General features: G+C 36.1%; 1 long non-coding RNA gene across 1 annotated transcript in view; it reads left to right on the top strand.

Moving 5' to 3' along the window:
* The first annotated feature begins 1,008 nt into the window (after positions 1–1,008).
* Positions 1,009–15,449, top strand: part of LOC144351847 (uncharacterized) — a 29,476-nt gene continuing 15,035 nt past the window's right edge. The window contains exon 1 of the long non-coding RNA XR_014931335.1: positions 1,009–1,218. This is a non-coding gene — a long non-coding RNA (uncharacterized LOC144351847). The remainder of the gene's footprint in view (positions 1,219–15,449) is intronic.

The following is a 15,449-nucleotide window of genomic DNA, read 5'->3' as shown; positions in this document are numbered from 1 at the left end:
TGTAATTATGCCAACATTCCCACACAATCATCCGAAAGACTATCGCGATTATCGTAAAAAAAATCAATGGAAATTGTTACATCTCCCTCGTGTGTATGATGAGAGAAACGAAGTTTATGGTCAATGCAGGGCAATTATCGCACAAATGCACTTTTCCGACAGACAGCACAGTTACGGAGAAATACGGTAATTTCCGTGTTTAATCGTATGTGACGGTATCGCATGGATTATTTGATCACTTTTCAAGATCACATTCGTTGAGCAGTACTAAACATTGATCAATATACTCCATTAATGTTTGTATATTGGTGTTACTCTCATTGTATATAGATTGGACGTTTTCGACTAGGTATCGGTGGCTAGGTATCGTATCGTCATTATTTAGGTATTTCACCGTCGCCTAATTAATAATATAATATAGCCAGACATGCTAAGAGTGTTATTTTATATTAGAACTAGGTTATTTTTGAACTATGATTGGTATAGCACCGAGTCATCAACTACGACACATATGGTGAGCAGATCGTGGAACGGCTTGTACAATAATTGATCTTTCCAAAAGGTCGCCGCCTCGGTTCGTTATTACACGTTTTATCTTTGTCATGGCTCATACAGTGGATCTAACTACCATTATGCTAATTTGCTGATCGCTGCTTGTAATGCGAGTTAAGACCTTTTTTTAAATTACACATAAGGAAACAGAATCGGGTTATTCGGCAGAGACTATGGAATATGGACGTTAAGATCTTATTGAAAATGGCTTTAGATCTTCTCGCTCGTTCTAAGTAAATAAACACAACGACTAGCAGGCTCTTTTCATCTACTCGACGCGTAGTTAACATTTTAAGAATACCTCTCATTGCATAACCTTTTATACGAGAATATTGAATTTTACAAAAATAAAATATTCTCTGCTTCACGCAATGTGTTTTACACGTCAAAGACACGTTGAAGTAGAGAGCTTAAATTTGTGACCTTTTCAACTAATACGCTTTCCTTCTGTCATAGGTCATTAATCTCGGAGACTATCTCATAAAATCCGAGTTGCAGCCGTGCTGTAAGGGTAAACGATCGTTTCTTCTGTTCAGCAGCGGATTACGTCCTGAGTGATCGAATCCGATTCTACAAGAGAAAGGATCAGAGGGAATCATCTTTTGTCCTATGAGCTGGTATTGGATGTCTGCGTGACTAGTAAAGAAAACTACTCTCGTGTTCAAGGTGGGTACTTTATTATTATTAGAAGTTTCACTCGTGTTACCAACTCAAATCGCCCCATTATTCCGGCGTTGCAAATATATTTTGAAAACTAATTCATATTTTTAAAATGGGAAAACGGTGTTCTATTAAGCAATATCTAGCTATATGATTTTCACATCGTTAGTGAAATTGTAAAGTGAAAAAGTCATCAAAACCCTTACGCTGTTATGGTTGTTCCCTATAGGATGACTCCATTGATCGATATAAAACGGTAACATCGTGCCAGATTGGCGTTAGAAAATGCAACACAATCTCCAGTCACTATTCTAAAATGCAGCTGAGTAGATCCTGCCATAGGCTTTAATTCGATGGGTACCACCCATAATGAAGTCGGAAACAAATTCATTTACTTATGTAAAACACGCACTCCCTTATAATATGTTCACGTATATAAATTTTGTTTATAAAATTAGAAATGCGTTTTACTTCATTTGAAGCTCAGATATTCAAACTTCAAGACAAGAGTGTTAATTATTAAATTAAGTGCTAATTGGTGTAATTTTCAGGTAATGGATCATATGGCAGACACTCGCCAAATTAAATCACCCGTTAGTTCTTTATAACTGTCGCAGTGCTTTAACGACGTGATTTTACTGGCCGCTCAGTAAATTCTGCCAAAGCACTGACTATTAAATCATGACTGAAACTCAACGTATCACGAGCTTATAGAAATGATAGTGAAAAAATACCAGAAATACATAGTTAATGTGTTTATTTCTTTATTGAAAATATATATATAGTCAGTAAAATGTATATAGTCGGTATGTATCATGTACGCCACGGTTCGACAGTTGCAATATCAAACTATAGGGATAAAGCTAACAAGTTTCGCAATTGTAGACGCATCATAACGACCACATAATCCTGAGTGTTAAACTCTTCGCGAACACCGCAACACATGAATGTATCTATGCGTGTGACAAAGTGCAGGTACCCCCAACAGCGCAAACAAATCCCCGTCCTTCCGAATAAGCCACAACAGAATGAACATTCATGGAATCTATGGAATGTTTCCGCTGTATTGTGCACTTCATTACGTACCGCAGTTGTAACTATAGTGGGATTTCACTCGTTAAAACTTCATCCTATTGCCGAGTGTGTAATCATTCATCTAACAGCTGGTTTACTTCCATTCTACAAGCATACATCATTTCGCTGTATAACTGTAATGATATCGTGTTTGCATTGAGAATATAGTTTTCCCTCAATGACATAATACTACGTATATTATCTGCATTTTTTTCGGATTGTCGACGTCAATCAATTTTGTCCTTTAACCTTTGGTGAGCATTGCTATATTTTATTAATGGCTCTTTGTGCAAGTAACTGAGTTTGCCTTAATTTGACCGTTTATCTACTTGCCCTATTGGTTTGAGTTATAATGGATATCCAAATGCTATTTATTCAGTTCAAGGTACGTGTTAAACGATCAATATTCATAATATTAAGCCACCATGAGCATAATCCGTGATGATCAGCTGTCTCTGTATGTGTGTTTGATGATTTTGGACATCTTATGTCGACCATCTACTAACATCATCTTTTGAACTCGACCGTAGAATACAGATATATGACGCAGATACATAACGAGATTATATCTACATTGTCGTATCCTGTGCATAGAAATAAATGAGAATGTTTTCTCCATAACAAATAGGGTAATATATTCCAAACGGAGTAACTGAACACGTATGTTTCATGCATATTTGTGTTTTATCAAGTAAAAGCACAATTGTCAAACTAACGTGGGAAAATGAAAGGGATAACTTTCTTTAGATTATGTAACATAAAACCGATTAAACTGTAAATATAGGAGCATTGTATAACCGAAATTGAAGACTGACTTATTCCCTCTTCTGTCTAGCATTTAAAAGCTGCAGAAAAGTTAGTTAACATTCTAACAGTGCATATTGAATTACCTAACAATCCGTCTCGAAGCATTCGCCCACGGAGGAACACGTCGAGCTAACGACCTCTAAATAATTAACTGACTTTCGAAGCATTATCCTTTCCGGAAGGCTTAGACTATGTTTTTATTATCTTTACTCTGACGAGGCCTACGCTTGTTATAGTGGGTTTTCATACAATGTCAGTATGGAAACAAATTTAATTTCACTCATCAGTACTCCCACCAGTGTGCTAAGCAAAACAAACAACAGGTGTAACGTTGTTTACAGATCTGTGTAACTGCCATGCGCAGGCGCAGAACTTGACGATAACTGGTCATGAGTGCAATTATCCCAATTCTTGATATTTGAAAACCTTTTTCTGGCTAATAGTTTTGAGCATTATTCAGGGGATTGAAACTACTGATCAACAACTCCAATCCAATCGAATTATATATTATTACATATAAAAATATATGTTACCAACCTGCTGTTGTAGAAATAACGTCATATCCAGTTACTACCCCCAGATCATCCAAGTCCAGGAACAAAATAATACGAACGATAAAGTGATCCACAGGAACCAAGCAACCCTGGAATAGCTACCTACACGGCAATAGGTAATCAAAGCATAATGGTCGTTTTATATATGGATATTATATTATCTTTTCTTCGCAATTCACGAGCAATTCCACGAGTTTCGAATAGGAGACACTGCCCATATTGTGAGTATGATAGGTGGTTCAAAGTCACGCGACTAAGAGGCCATGTTGTCTCTGGTGACTGTACATTTATTATAGATAGAAGAGAGGTGGGACATTGCTAACTAGATAACCAAATCAACTAAAGGTAGTTGAATCTGATTTGTCACATTTGACATAGTCAAGCAAAATCCTATGATATAAACTCGATATTTATTTATGTGTGTATAAATCAGACAAAGCAGCTGCAGCTGTGTGGTATTTATGTATCGCTTGTTTTTGCATATATCGGGATATAATCTGACAATGTGTGTATTGTCGATTTCACGTATCTCGTGAATCTTATTTGGTTATTACTTTTTTTAAAATTATTCCAAATCGACTATAAATATGTAAATCGTCTGATCACCGTCATATTAGATTGGAATGTCGACACAATCATATTCGACAAGATTCATCAGATACAAAAACAAAACTCAGACACTGCAGGAATTGTTACTGACAGGCACATGTATTAGGGCATAGTAGTTACACAAATGTCGATACTGGTTCACATTAAATTAGTTTTCAGGAATGTAGTCGGTAGACAAGATGTGTTCAGGCAGTCACTGAGTTTGAATGGTTACCACAATAATTGTAACTCATACTGTGATTAGTTCAGTGGTGTAAGCATAATGCATTTCCTGGCTGATTGGTAAAAAAGCAGTTTGATACCAGTTCATTCACATGTTTTTTTCATACGCAAAGAGGTTGGCATAGAACAGTATCGAACTCATTGGATTGACGCTGAGTGTTTCCGTATGCCCGCTGTAGTGACAATAAATTCTTTACGAGTAAAACCCCATGTTATGCTACTGCTGAAAGAATACATGTTCGGGAAACACTTGAGTTGGCATGTGACCTGTCATTTGAGGCAATACTAGAGAGAACATTAACTCGCATCTGGCTGAATGTGTGTATTCATTTCGCAATATGATTGGCAATGCTACGTTTAGGTTCAGTCACATTCTGGAACTCGGGTGACGACAAATTAAATGCATAAAATGTGTATTTTTTGTTTTGTTTTCATAGTATATAATATCCTTGGCGTATCATTTTGACTCCGTTTTTGTTTGACCGACTTCAATAGCTAGGAATAGTTTATATTACGGGAGAATAAGTAAGTAGTGAATCACCCCCCCCCTTCCCCTCCTCTTCAGCCCGCAAAAATGCATGACAAACAGCACGATAGATCTTATTCTCACATGGACTCCGAGATCTCGGTGAGGGCGAGAGAGTCACGCGACTTGTATTCGCCCCTCCAAATAGTGTTGCCATGGCGACCACTGTTTCCGTGACCTATGTAAACATGGTATTGGCAAACTGGACACAGTGACGGTACAAATAGAATATTGTATTGTATTTATGTACTTAATACATATTGTATTTATGTTCCTGTTTTAACCTGTATTAATAGATAATACACATTATTACGTGTTTTGATTTATTCACTCATTGTCGGTTACTACACTAACGTTATTTCCTACATTTCCAAGTATTTATCCCAATATAATTTAAATAAATCGTGTATTTACGTAAATACAGTTCAATAGCTACTTTTCTGTGTAAACTGCTTAGCTTTTAGAGTAAAGTACATTTCACACGCGCTTGAAATGGATTTGAAGTGTTAAAACCATGTGGTATGGTGACAAGTGATAAATGTACTGAGGGAAAAGTCGTACCGCTAATAAATCTTCGTTCGTGAAAGATCGCATCTTAATCGGAAACATGACGGCATAAAATATTAAGAAAATATTGGAGTAAGAAGAGAGGTTTAAAAAGGCCAAACAGATGGCCAGGTTTTGCTGACTCTAATAAAAAATACAACAACGTTCAGATGCATAACAAAGGTCGCGTGGATTTATTTATTAGAGGAATGATATGTGATAAGCCTGCACATGTTTCTCGCTCATATTACTTGAGGTTGATCAACAGGGAATGGATTGGTCCCAAACTTGCAATTATCCTAGATTCAGAAAGACATACGTATACGCTTCTGGTCTGGTGATATCATTTATTAACATGACGCTCCAAAGACTATTCTTTGTGAACTTTGCGCTAACGTAGTCTTCGGAAAGACTTTGATATTGCACTGTTTGGATCTTATATCATACGTCGAATGATTGAAAGGTCACAATCCGTTTAGTGAAATTGTAAAACATGGAAAGACGATTCTCGTCTTTGCGCAGAACTTCGATAACCGTGATATAACCAGGGCAAGTGACAGATCCCTAAGTAAGAGTGTGAAGCAATAATAAAAACTTTTCACACACAGTGATAGGCTCCAGTTTGTCAGCCTCACTTTTATGATTTATCTAACCTGGCCTAAGGGGTACATTTTTTAAATAAAATGTGTGACGTGTTGATATATTGTCAGCGTAATGGGAATATCATTCGATAGTAGTAACTTGTATATAATGTATATTGGGTGAAGACTTTGATTGTTTTTCGCATGGAGTGTCTGTATGGTCTGTGTGATTTCCAATAAATGTTGCGAAGGATGCGAATACGTGAAAACTGGGGATTAACTGTAGTTAATTGTTTTGTTAGTGTCTTGTATCAATGTGTGACATTGGAACACGCAATACAAGGGACATAATCATGATTGTTGTCATGGATATGATACTACAATGTATTGAATTCAATAAGATTAGACCACGACGTTATCAGATATGAGTGCCGATAAAACGTCTAATTAGTAGTAATTGCAATAAATGTCTTTAAGCAACTGTTCAAAACAGGTGAATAATGCATTGAAGTATACAGTAATTAGTACTATAATCTCTCATGATTTATAAAGGTGTGCATGCATCAATCAAATGCAATTTTATTTTTTTTTAAATCATCTCATTCCTTGAATGGAAACTGATTATTGAATGATGTGTCTGTTTCGAATAATAAACATTCAAACAATATCAACATTTTACCGTTTTTCATTCTTACATTCATAGATTAGAGCATTGTAATGATTGTTTGCAGAACTGTCTAGTTGCCTCAGGTGGATCTAAAATTATGCAGCCAAATTGCCAATTTGAGTATATAATATATTCTGTCACTTCTAAACTACGATATCTCCTTTCCCACGCATTGGACAATTATTGGGAAATTTAATATCTTATATATTACAACATATAGCCATATTTATATGCAATTTACTTGCACGGTAAGCAGACGCACACCTAACTAGGCCATTTAACCGTTCCCTGAAAAAAATCTAATGTGAAATCCTTTGACATTCAAAACACATTTTCAAGGTTGGGTGCCCGACTTACCTGAGTGGCTCTACTGGGAACTTGTTTGATTGATGTCGGGTTAGCTAGTAGTTCAACACATCGCATGTGTCGTGTATTTGAATGTTAAATCCCCGAAAATGTATAACAATTAAGGAATTTACCTCACCAAAGTATGTGCAAACTATGTACCGGTAGTACATTAAAAGATCAATTTGGCCGCCACCGCGCAGCGGAGGTCGACGTGGCAGCGTTCTGTTTAAGTGCACACGCTTGCATATTCTCTTAATAGTTAAACGATTGATGTATGACGCAAAGGTATATGCGAAGTGGTAAACCATAGGGGAAGTGTTGGAAGTGTTCTCTTCCAAATGAGGTATGACCCAGATAGCTCTGTAGATGCCACACAATTATAACGCGCTGTTACGCATGGAAGGTAGCACATTCGTGCGAGCATTTCTTTTTTTTTCAATAAAATAGTTACGACATCATAATTGAATCATTTTTATTGCTAATCAAAAATGTCCCGATGTGACGAACATAAGGGAGTTCAAAACGTCCTGAGAATGAATTCATTATACTCTCAAAGGGACACGAATTTGAGACTAAAAGCACTCTTATTTCATTGCCGATGCGTTAAGTGAGAACAATTGCGTAAGCGGAAAAGGGGTTCGCCACCTCATTATAATCTGATGCTTGTACTTCAGTAAATGACGGCTGTCCCACGTTTTCACACACAGGGATTTCGTGACGTTACATGACTTAACGTCGAATTGAATTGACAGGCTACAATAACCTCAAAGTCGCACGCTCACGATGAATGCATACATAAAGCAGAAGTTCGATGCAGCGTAATCACAATGAATTTGCTTTCTTGATTATGCACAGTTTTCGCCTCCGATACTTTCCTCGGGGTTATCTAAGTTTACAGTAATTGAGGGGCGGGCAATGCCCCCCTCATGCACCAGATGCGCCGTTCCAACGTTTAGAAGTTGTGGTAGGTTTGGCATAGCATGTTCAACTTGTAATGATTGATGTCAACAGTCGGAGACAACTAATTAAGCTTGGCGGCATGCCATGAGTTTGACCTTTATAAACGTATTTGCTAAACCACGTAAGTTAAAACAATCAGTTCCGATATTAGGTCATTGATATGTTCACATTAGTGGCACGGTCGCGTTATAAGTATGTGTCCATTCTGTAAAGTTAAATCATTGGTGAACGAACATCGACTATACTAGTAGGGGGTGGCGAAATTGGCAGTGAGACTTTCTCGGTAGAGGTTTAATGGAGCCGCAGTCAGATCAGTTAGTCAACGTCATCAACGATTTACACTGGCTTGAAATACATTTCTGCGTTACTGTGCGATGATTTAATCGTGATATGGTGTTTTCAATATGTATGAATCGTTTGAAATAACAAGAGTCCGAGTTATGTTTTTTTTTGTTATCTCAGTAACCTGGTCCTTACCTTCCTCTACGAAATCAAACAACAGTTATTTAAAAAAAGGAAGAGACATGTATTGTTTTATTGTTATGTAAATTCACATATTAATATCAGTATCATATGAATGGTACAGACAAAGGTCGAACCAAGTCGGCGAATATGTCATGATATATAAAATAAATGTCACCCTTTCATTGTCTCCCTCACAATCATATCACCACCGCTATTTCAGTTTTTGCTCTTCCCTGGTACAGTACCTAACAAAAAGATCGGAATGTTCATGATTGGCCGCGCTAACTTGAATCGTTCTGTTCAATACATTCTAGACATACATCGAGCGAGAACGCCATCGACGGCGAGACGAGGATAGAATGGATATTCTATGTATGATATGATCAGAGGAGGCTATTACTAAATACCAATGTAAATTGCATAATGCGCGTGTAATTTAAAACTGAAACACGCACGAGAATACTAATTAACTCAGAAGATAACCATTTTCGTCAGATGCCCTTCTACCGACCACTGGGATCCCCTTTTAATCGGGAAGGAACAAGGAAAGTAACATAATAAAATCAAGGAACAAGAGATAACGGCATAATCTTGTATCAATGTAATTAGCTTGTACGACCGTGCTGTTGGACAACCATACACGCCATATCCACCAGGGACACGGGTTAATTTGGTTATTACTAAACACGACTCTTCACTAAATAGGTTTTCCACGGTTTCATTCGATGTACACATTACTTTGGGAGTATAGCTTTTAGGGGTAGACGATGTTATGTGAAAAGACGTTCTTTGTAATGTTGAAATAACATACTATTCGGCTGATGATTGCGTGTTCGATACGATCTATGGACGTCTCTTCTTGTCGTTTAGAGTATCATATTTCCTGGAGTTACCTTGAAATGGCAACTTAATTAGCTTGCGTACATCAAAGAGTCGCGAATATTGAGATACGTACGCTCAGGAAACGGGAGAATCGGCCCACCCCCTCGTATTCATGGGTGCCCATGTCGACCTCGTGATTTTTAATCACGAACTCCGTTTCATAAATTCTGCTAATGCATCCAAATAACGATGCTCGCTTACCCGATGCAGACAAATATTAGTCAAATGAGTTGCAATGTGACCTGGTTAACCGAACTCTTTCAAGACAATCGGGCACTTCTTTTAATTTGTCACAATGTGACCTGGTTACCCAATCTAGATCAGGGTAGCTTGATATTTTTTTTTTTTGCAATGTGACCTAGAAAACCAAACGGTTCCAAGAGAGTCTGGCAATTTCATTTTACAATGTGACCTGGTTAACCAAAGTCAATTAGAATAGCTAGACATGTTTTGCTACAATGTTATCTGGTTAACCAATCTTGATAAGGGTAGCTAGACACTTACTTTGTTGCAATATGACATGGTCAACCAAACACTTTCAAGTTAGTTAACCAGTCACTTACTTTGTTGTAATATTACATGGTCAACCAAACACATTCAAGTTAGTTAACCAGTCACTTACTTTGTTGTAATATTACATGGTCAACCAAACACATTCAAGTTAGTTAACCAGTCACTTACTTTGTTGTAATATTACATGGTCAATCAAACACATTCAAGTTAGTCAACCAGACACTTTCTTTGTTGTAATATGACATGGCCTACCAAACATATTCAAGTTAGTTAACCAGACACTTACTTTGTTGTAATATTACATATGGTTAACCAAACACATTCAAGTTAGTTAACCAGATACTTTCTCTGTTGTAATATGACATGGTCAACCAAACACATTCAAGTTAGTTAACCAGACACTTTCTTTGTTGTAATATGACATGGCCTACCAAACATATTCAAGTTAGTTAACCAGACACTTACTTTGTTGTAATATTACATGGTTAACCAAACACATTCAAGTTAGTTAACCAGACACTTTCTCTGTTGTAATATGACATGGTCAACCAAACACATTCAAGTTAGTTAACCAGACACTTTCTTTGTTGTAATATGACATGGCCTACCAAACATATTCAAGTTAGTTAACCAGACACTTTCTTTGTTGTAATATGACATGGCCTACCAAACACATTCAAGTTAGTTAACCAGACACTTTCTTTGTTGTAATATGGCATGGCCTACCAAACACATTCAAGTTTGTTAACCAGACACTTACTTTGTTGTAATATGACATGGCCTACCAAGCACATTCAAGTTTGTTAACCAGACACTTATTTTGTTGTAATATGACATGGTCAACCACACACATTCAAGTTAGTTATCCAGACACTTTCTTTGTTGTAATATGACATGGTCAACCAAACATATTCAAGTTAGTTAACCAGGCACTTTCTTTGTTGTAATATGACATGGCCTACCAAGCACATTCAAGTTTGTTAACCAGACACTTACTTTGTTGTAATATAACATGGCCTACCAAACACATTCAAGTTAGTTAACCAGTCACTTACGATGTTGTACTATGACACGTTCAACCAAACATATTCAAGTTAGTAACCAGACACTTATTTTGTTGCAATATGACATGGTCAACCAAACACATTCGAGTTAGTTAACCAGTCACTTACTTTGTTGTAATATTACATGGTCAATCAAACACATTCAAGTTAGTCAACCAGACACTTTCTTTGTTGTAATATGACATGGCCTACCAAACATATTCAAGTTAGTTAACCAGACACTTACTTTGTTGTAATATTACATGGTTAACCAAACACATTCAAGTTAGTTAACCAGACACTTTCTCTGTTGTAATATGACATGGTCAACCAAACACATTCAAGTTAGTTAACCAGTCACTTACTTTGTTGTAATATTACATGGTCAACCAAACACATTCAAGTTAGTTAACCAGTCACTTACTTTGTTGTAATATTACATGGTCAACCAAACATATTCAAGTTAGTTAACCAGTCACTTACGATGTTGTACTATGACACGTTCAACCAAACATATTCAAGTTAGTAACCAGACACTTATTTTGTTGCAATATGACATGGTCAACCAAACACATTCGAGTTAGTTAACCAGTCACTTACTTTGTTGTAATATTACATGGTCAATCAAACACATTCAAGTTAGTCAACCAGACACTTTCTTTGTTGTAATATGACATGGCCTACCAAACATATTCAAGTTAGTTAACCAGACACTTACTTTGTTGTAATATTACATATGGTTAACCAAACACATTCAAGTTAGTTAACCAGATACTTTCTCTGTTGTAATATGACATGGTCAACCAAACACATTCAAGTTAGTTAACCAGACACTTTCTTTGTTGTAATATGACATGGCCTACCAAACATATTCAAGTTAGTTAACCAGACACTTACTTTGTTGTAATATTACATGGTTAACCAAACACATTCAAGTTAGTTAACCAGACACTTTCTCTGTTGTAATATGACATGGTCAACCAAACACATTCAAGTTAGTTAACCAGACACTTTCTTTGTTGTAATATGACATGGCCTACCAAACATATTCAAGTTAGTTAACCAGACACTTTCTTTGTTGTAATATGACATGGCCTACCAAACATATTCAAGTTAGTTAACCAGACACTTACTTTGTTGTAATATTACATGGTTAACCAAACACATTCAAGTTAGTTAACCAGACACTTTCTCTGTTGTAATATGACATGGTCAACCAAACACATTCAAGTTAGTTAACCAGACACTTTCTTTGTTGTAATATGACATGGCCTACCAAACATATTCAAGTTAGTTAACCAGACACTTTCTTTGTTGTAATATGGCATGGCCTACCAAACACATTCAAGTTTGTTAACCAGACACTTACTTTGTTGTAATATGACATGGCCTACCAAGCACATTCAAGTTTGTTAGCCAGACACTTATTTTGTTGTAATATGACATGGCCTACCAAGCACATTCAAGTTTGTTAACCAGACACTTACTTTGTTGTAATATAACATGGCCTACCAAACACATTTAAGTTAGTTAACCAGTCACTTACGATGTTGTACTATGACACGTTCAACCAAACATATTCAAGTTAGTAACCAGACACTTATTTTGTTGCAATATGACATGGTCAACCAAACACATTCGAGTTAGTTAACCAGTCACTTACTTTGTTGTAATATTACATGGTCAATCAAACACATTCAAGTTAGTCAACCAGACACTTTCTTTGTTGTAATATGACATGGCCTACCAAACATATTCAAGTTAGTTAACCAGACACTTACTTTGTTGTAATATTACATATGGTTAACCAAACACATTCAAATTAGTTAACCAGATACTTTCTCTGTTGTAATATGACATAGTCAACCAAACACATTCAAGTTAGTTAACCAGACACTTTCTTTGTTGTAATATGACATGGCCTACCAAACACATTCAAGTTAGTTAACCAGACACTTTCTTTGTTGTAATATGGCATGGCCTACCAAACACATTCAAGTTTGTTAACCAGACACTTACTTTGTTGTAATATGACATGGCCTACCAAGCACATTCAAGTTTGTTAGCCAGACACTTATTTTGTTGTAATATGACATGGCCTACCAAGCACATTCAAGTTTGTTAACCAGACACTTACTTTGTTGTAATATAACATGGCCTACCAAACACATTTAAGTTAGTTAACCAGTCACTTACGATGTTGTACTATGACACGTTCAACCAAACATATTCAAGTTAGTAACCAGACACTTATTTTGTTGCAATATGACATGGTCAACCAAACACATTCGAGTTAGTTAACCAGTCACTTACTTTGTTGTAATATTACATGGTCAATCAAACACATTCAAGTTAGTCAACCAGACACTTTCTTTGTTGTAATATGACATGGCCTACCAAACATATTCAAGTTAGTTAACCAGACACTTACTTTGTTGTAATATTACATATGGCTAACCAAACACATTCAAATTAGTTAACCAGATACTTTCTCTGTTGTAATATGACATAGTCAACCAAACACATTCAAGTTAGTTAACCAGACACTTTCTTTGTTGTAATATGACATGGCCTACCAAACATATTCAAGTTAGTTAACCAGACACTTACTTTGTTGTAATATTACATGGTTAACCAAACACATTCAAGTTAGTTAACCAGACACTTTCTCTGTTGTAATATGACATGGTCAACCAAACACATTCAAGTTAGTTAACCAGACACTTTCTTTGTTGTAATATGACATGGCCTACCAAACACATTCAAGTTAGTTAACCAGACACTTACTTTGTTGTAATATGACATGGTCAACCAAACACATTCAAGTTAGTTAACCAGACACTTTCTTTGTTGTAATATGACATGGTCAACCAAACACATTCAAGTTAGTTAACCAGACACTTTCTTTGTTGTAATATGACATGGCCTACCAAACACATTCAAGTTAGTTAACTAGACACTTTCTTTGTTGTAATATGACATGGCCTACCAAGCACATTCAAGTTTGTTAACCAGACACTTATTTTGTTGTAATATGACATGGCCTACCAAGCACATTCAAGTTTGTTAACCAGACACTTACTTTGTTGTAATATAACATGGCCTACCAAACACATTCAAGTTAGTTAACCAGTCACTTACGATGTTGTACTATGACACGTTCAACCAAACATATTCACGTTAGTAACCAGACACTTATTTTGTTGCAATATGACATGGTCAACCAAACACATTCGAGTTAGTTAACCAGTCACTTACTTTGTTGTAATATTACATGGTCAATCAAACACATTCAAGTTAGTCAACCAGACACTTTCTTTGTTGTAATATGACATGGCCTACCAAACATATTCAAGTTAGTTAACCAGACACTTACTTTGTTGTAATATTACATATGGTTAACCAAACACATTCAAATTAGTTAACCAGATACTTTCTCTGTTGTAATATGACATAGTCAACCAAACACATTCAAGTTAGTTAACCAGACACTTTCTTTGTTGTAATATGACATGGCCTACCAAACATATTCAAGTTAGTTAACCAGACACTTACTTTGTTGTAATATTACATGGTTAACCAAACACATTCAAGTTAGTTAACCAGACACTTTCTCTGTTGTAATATGACATGGTCAACCAAACACATTCAAGTTAGTTAACCAGACACTTTCTTTGTTGTAATATGACATGGCCTACCAAACACATTCAAGTTAGTTAACCAGACACTTACTTTGTTGTAATATGACATGGTCAACCAAACACATTCAAGTTAGTTAACCAGACACTTTCTTTGTTGTAATATGGCATGGCCTACCAAACACATTCAAGTTAGTTAACTAGACACTTTCTTTGTTGTAATATGACATGGCCTACCAAACACATTCAAGTTTGTTAACCAGACACCTACTTTGTTGTAATATGACATGGCCTACCAAGCACATTCAAGTTTGTTAACCAGACACTTATTTTGTTGTAATATGACATGGTCAACCAAACACATTCAAGTTAGTTAACCAGACACTTACTTTGTTGTAATATAATATGGTCAACCAAACACATTCAAGTTAGTTAACCAGACACTTACTTTGTTGTAATATGATATGGCCTCCCAAACACATTCAAGTTAGTTAACCAGACACTTTCTTTGTTGTAATATGACATGGTCAACCAAACACATTCAAGTTAACCAGACACTTTCTTGTTTGTCATGAGTCATGGCTAACCAGTTAACCGAATACTAATAATCTCATTCTTGTTCATAAGGCTATACTGATTTAATTTTATAGATGACATCCTCTGGAGACCCTAAAACTAATGCGAGAGGGCAAAAAAAATCCTGCCAAAAAAAAAATGCTGCTAAAACCACAGGACTACGGAGCTGGTATTACGAATAGAACCACAGAACACAGTGTATCAAAAAAAACCAAGAAGTCTTTAT

Source organism: Saccoglossus kowalevskii, chromosome 13 (genome assembly GCF_978046115.1).
Source record: "Saccoglossus kowalevskii chromosome 13, keSacKowa6.1, whole genome shotgun sequence".
Taxonomy (NCBI): Eukaryota; Metazoa; Hemichordata; class Enteropneusta; family Harrimaniidae; genus Saccoglossus; species Saccoglossus kowalevskii.
Note: the sequence above shows the minus strand (reverse complement) of the source record. Positions and strands in the feature narration are given on the sequence as shown.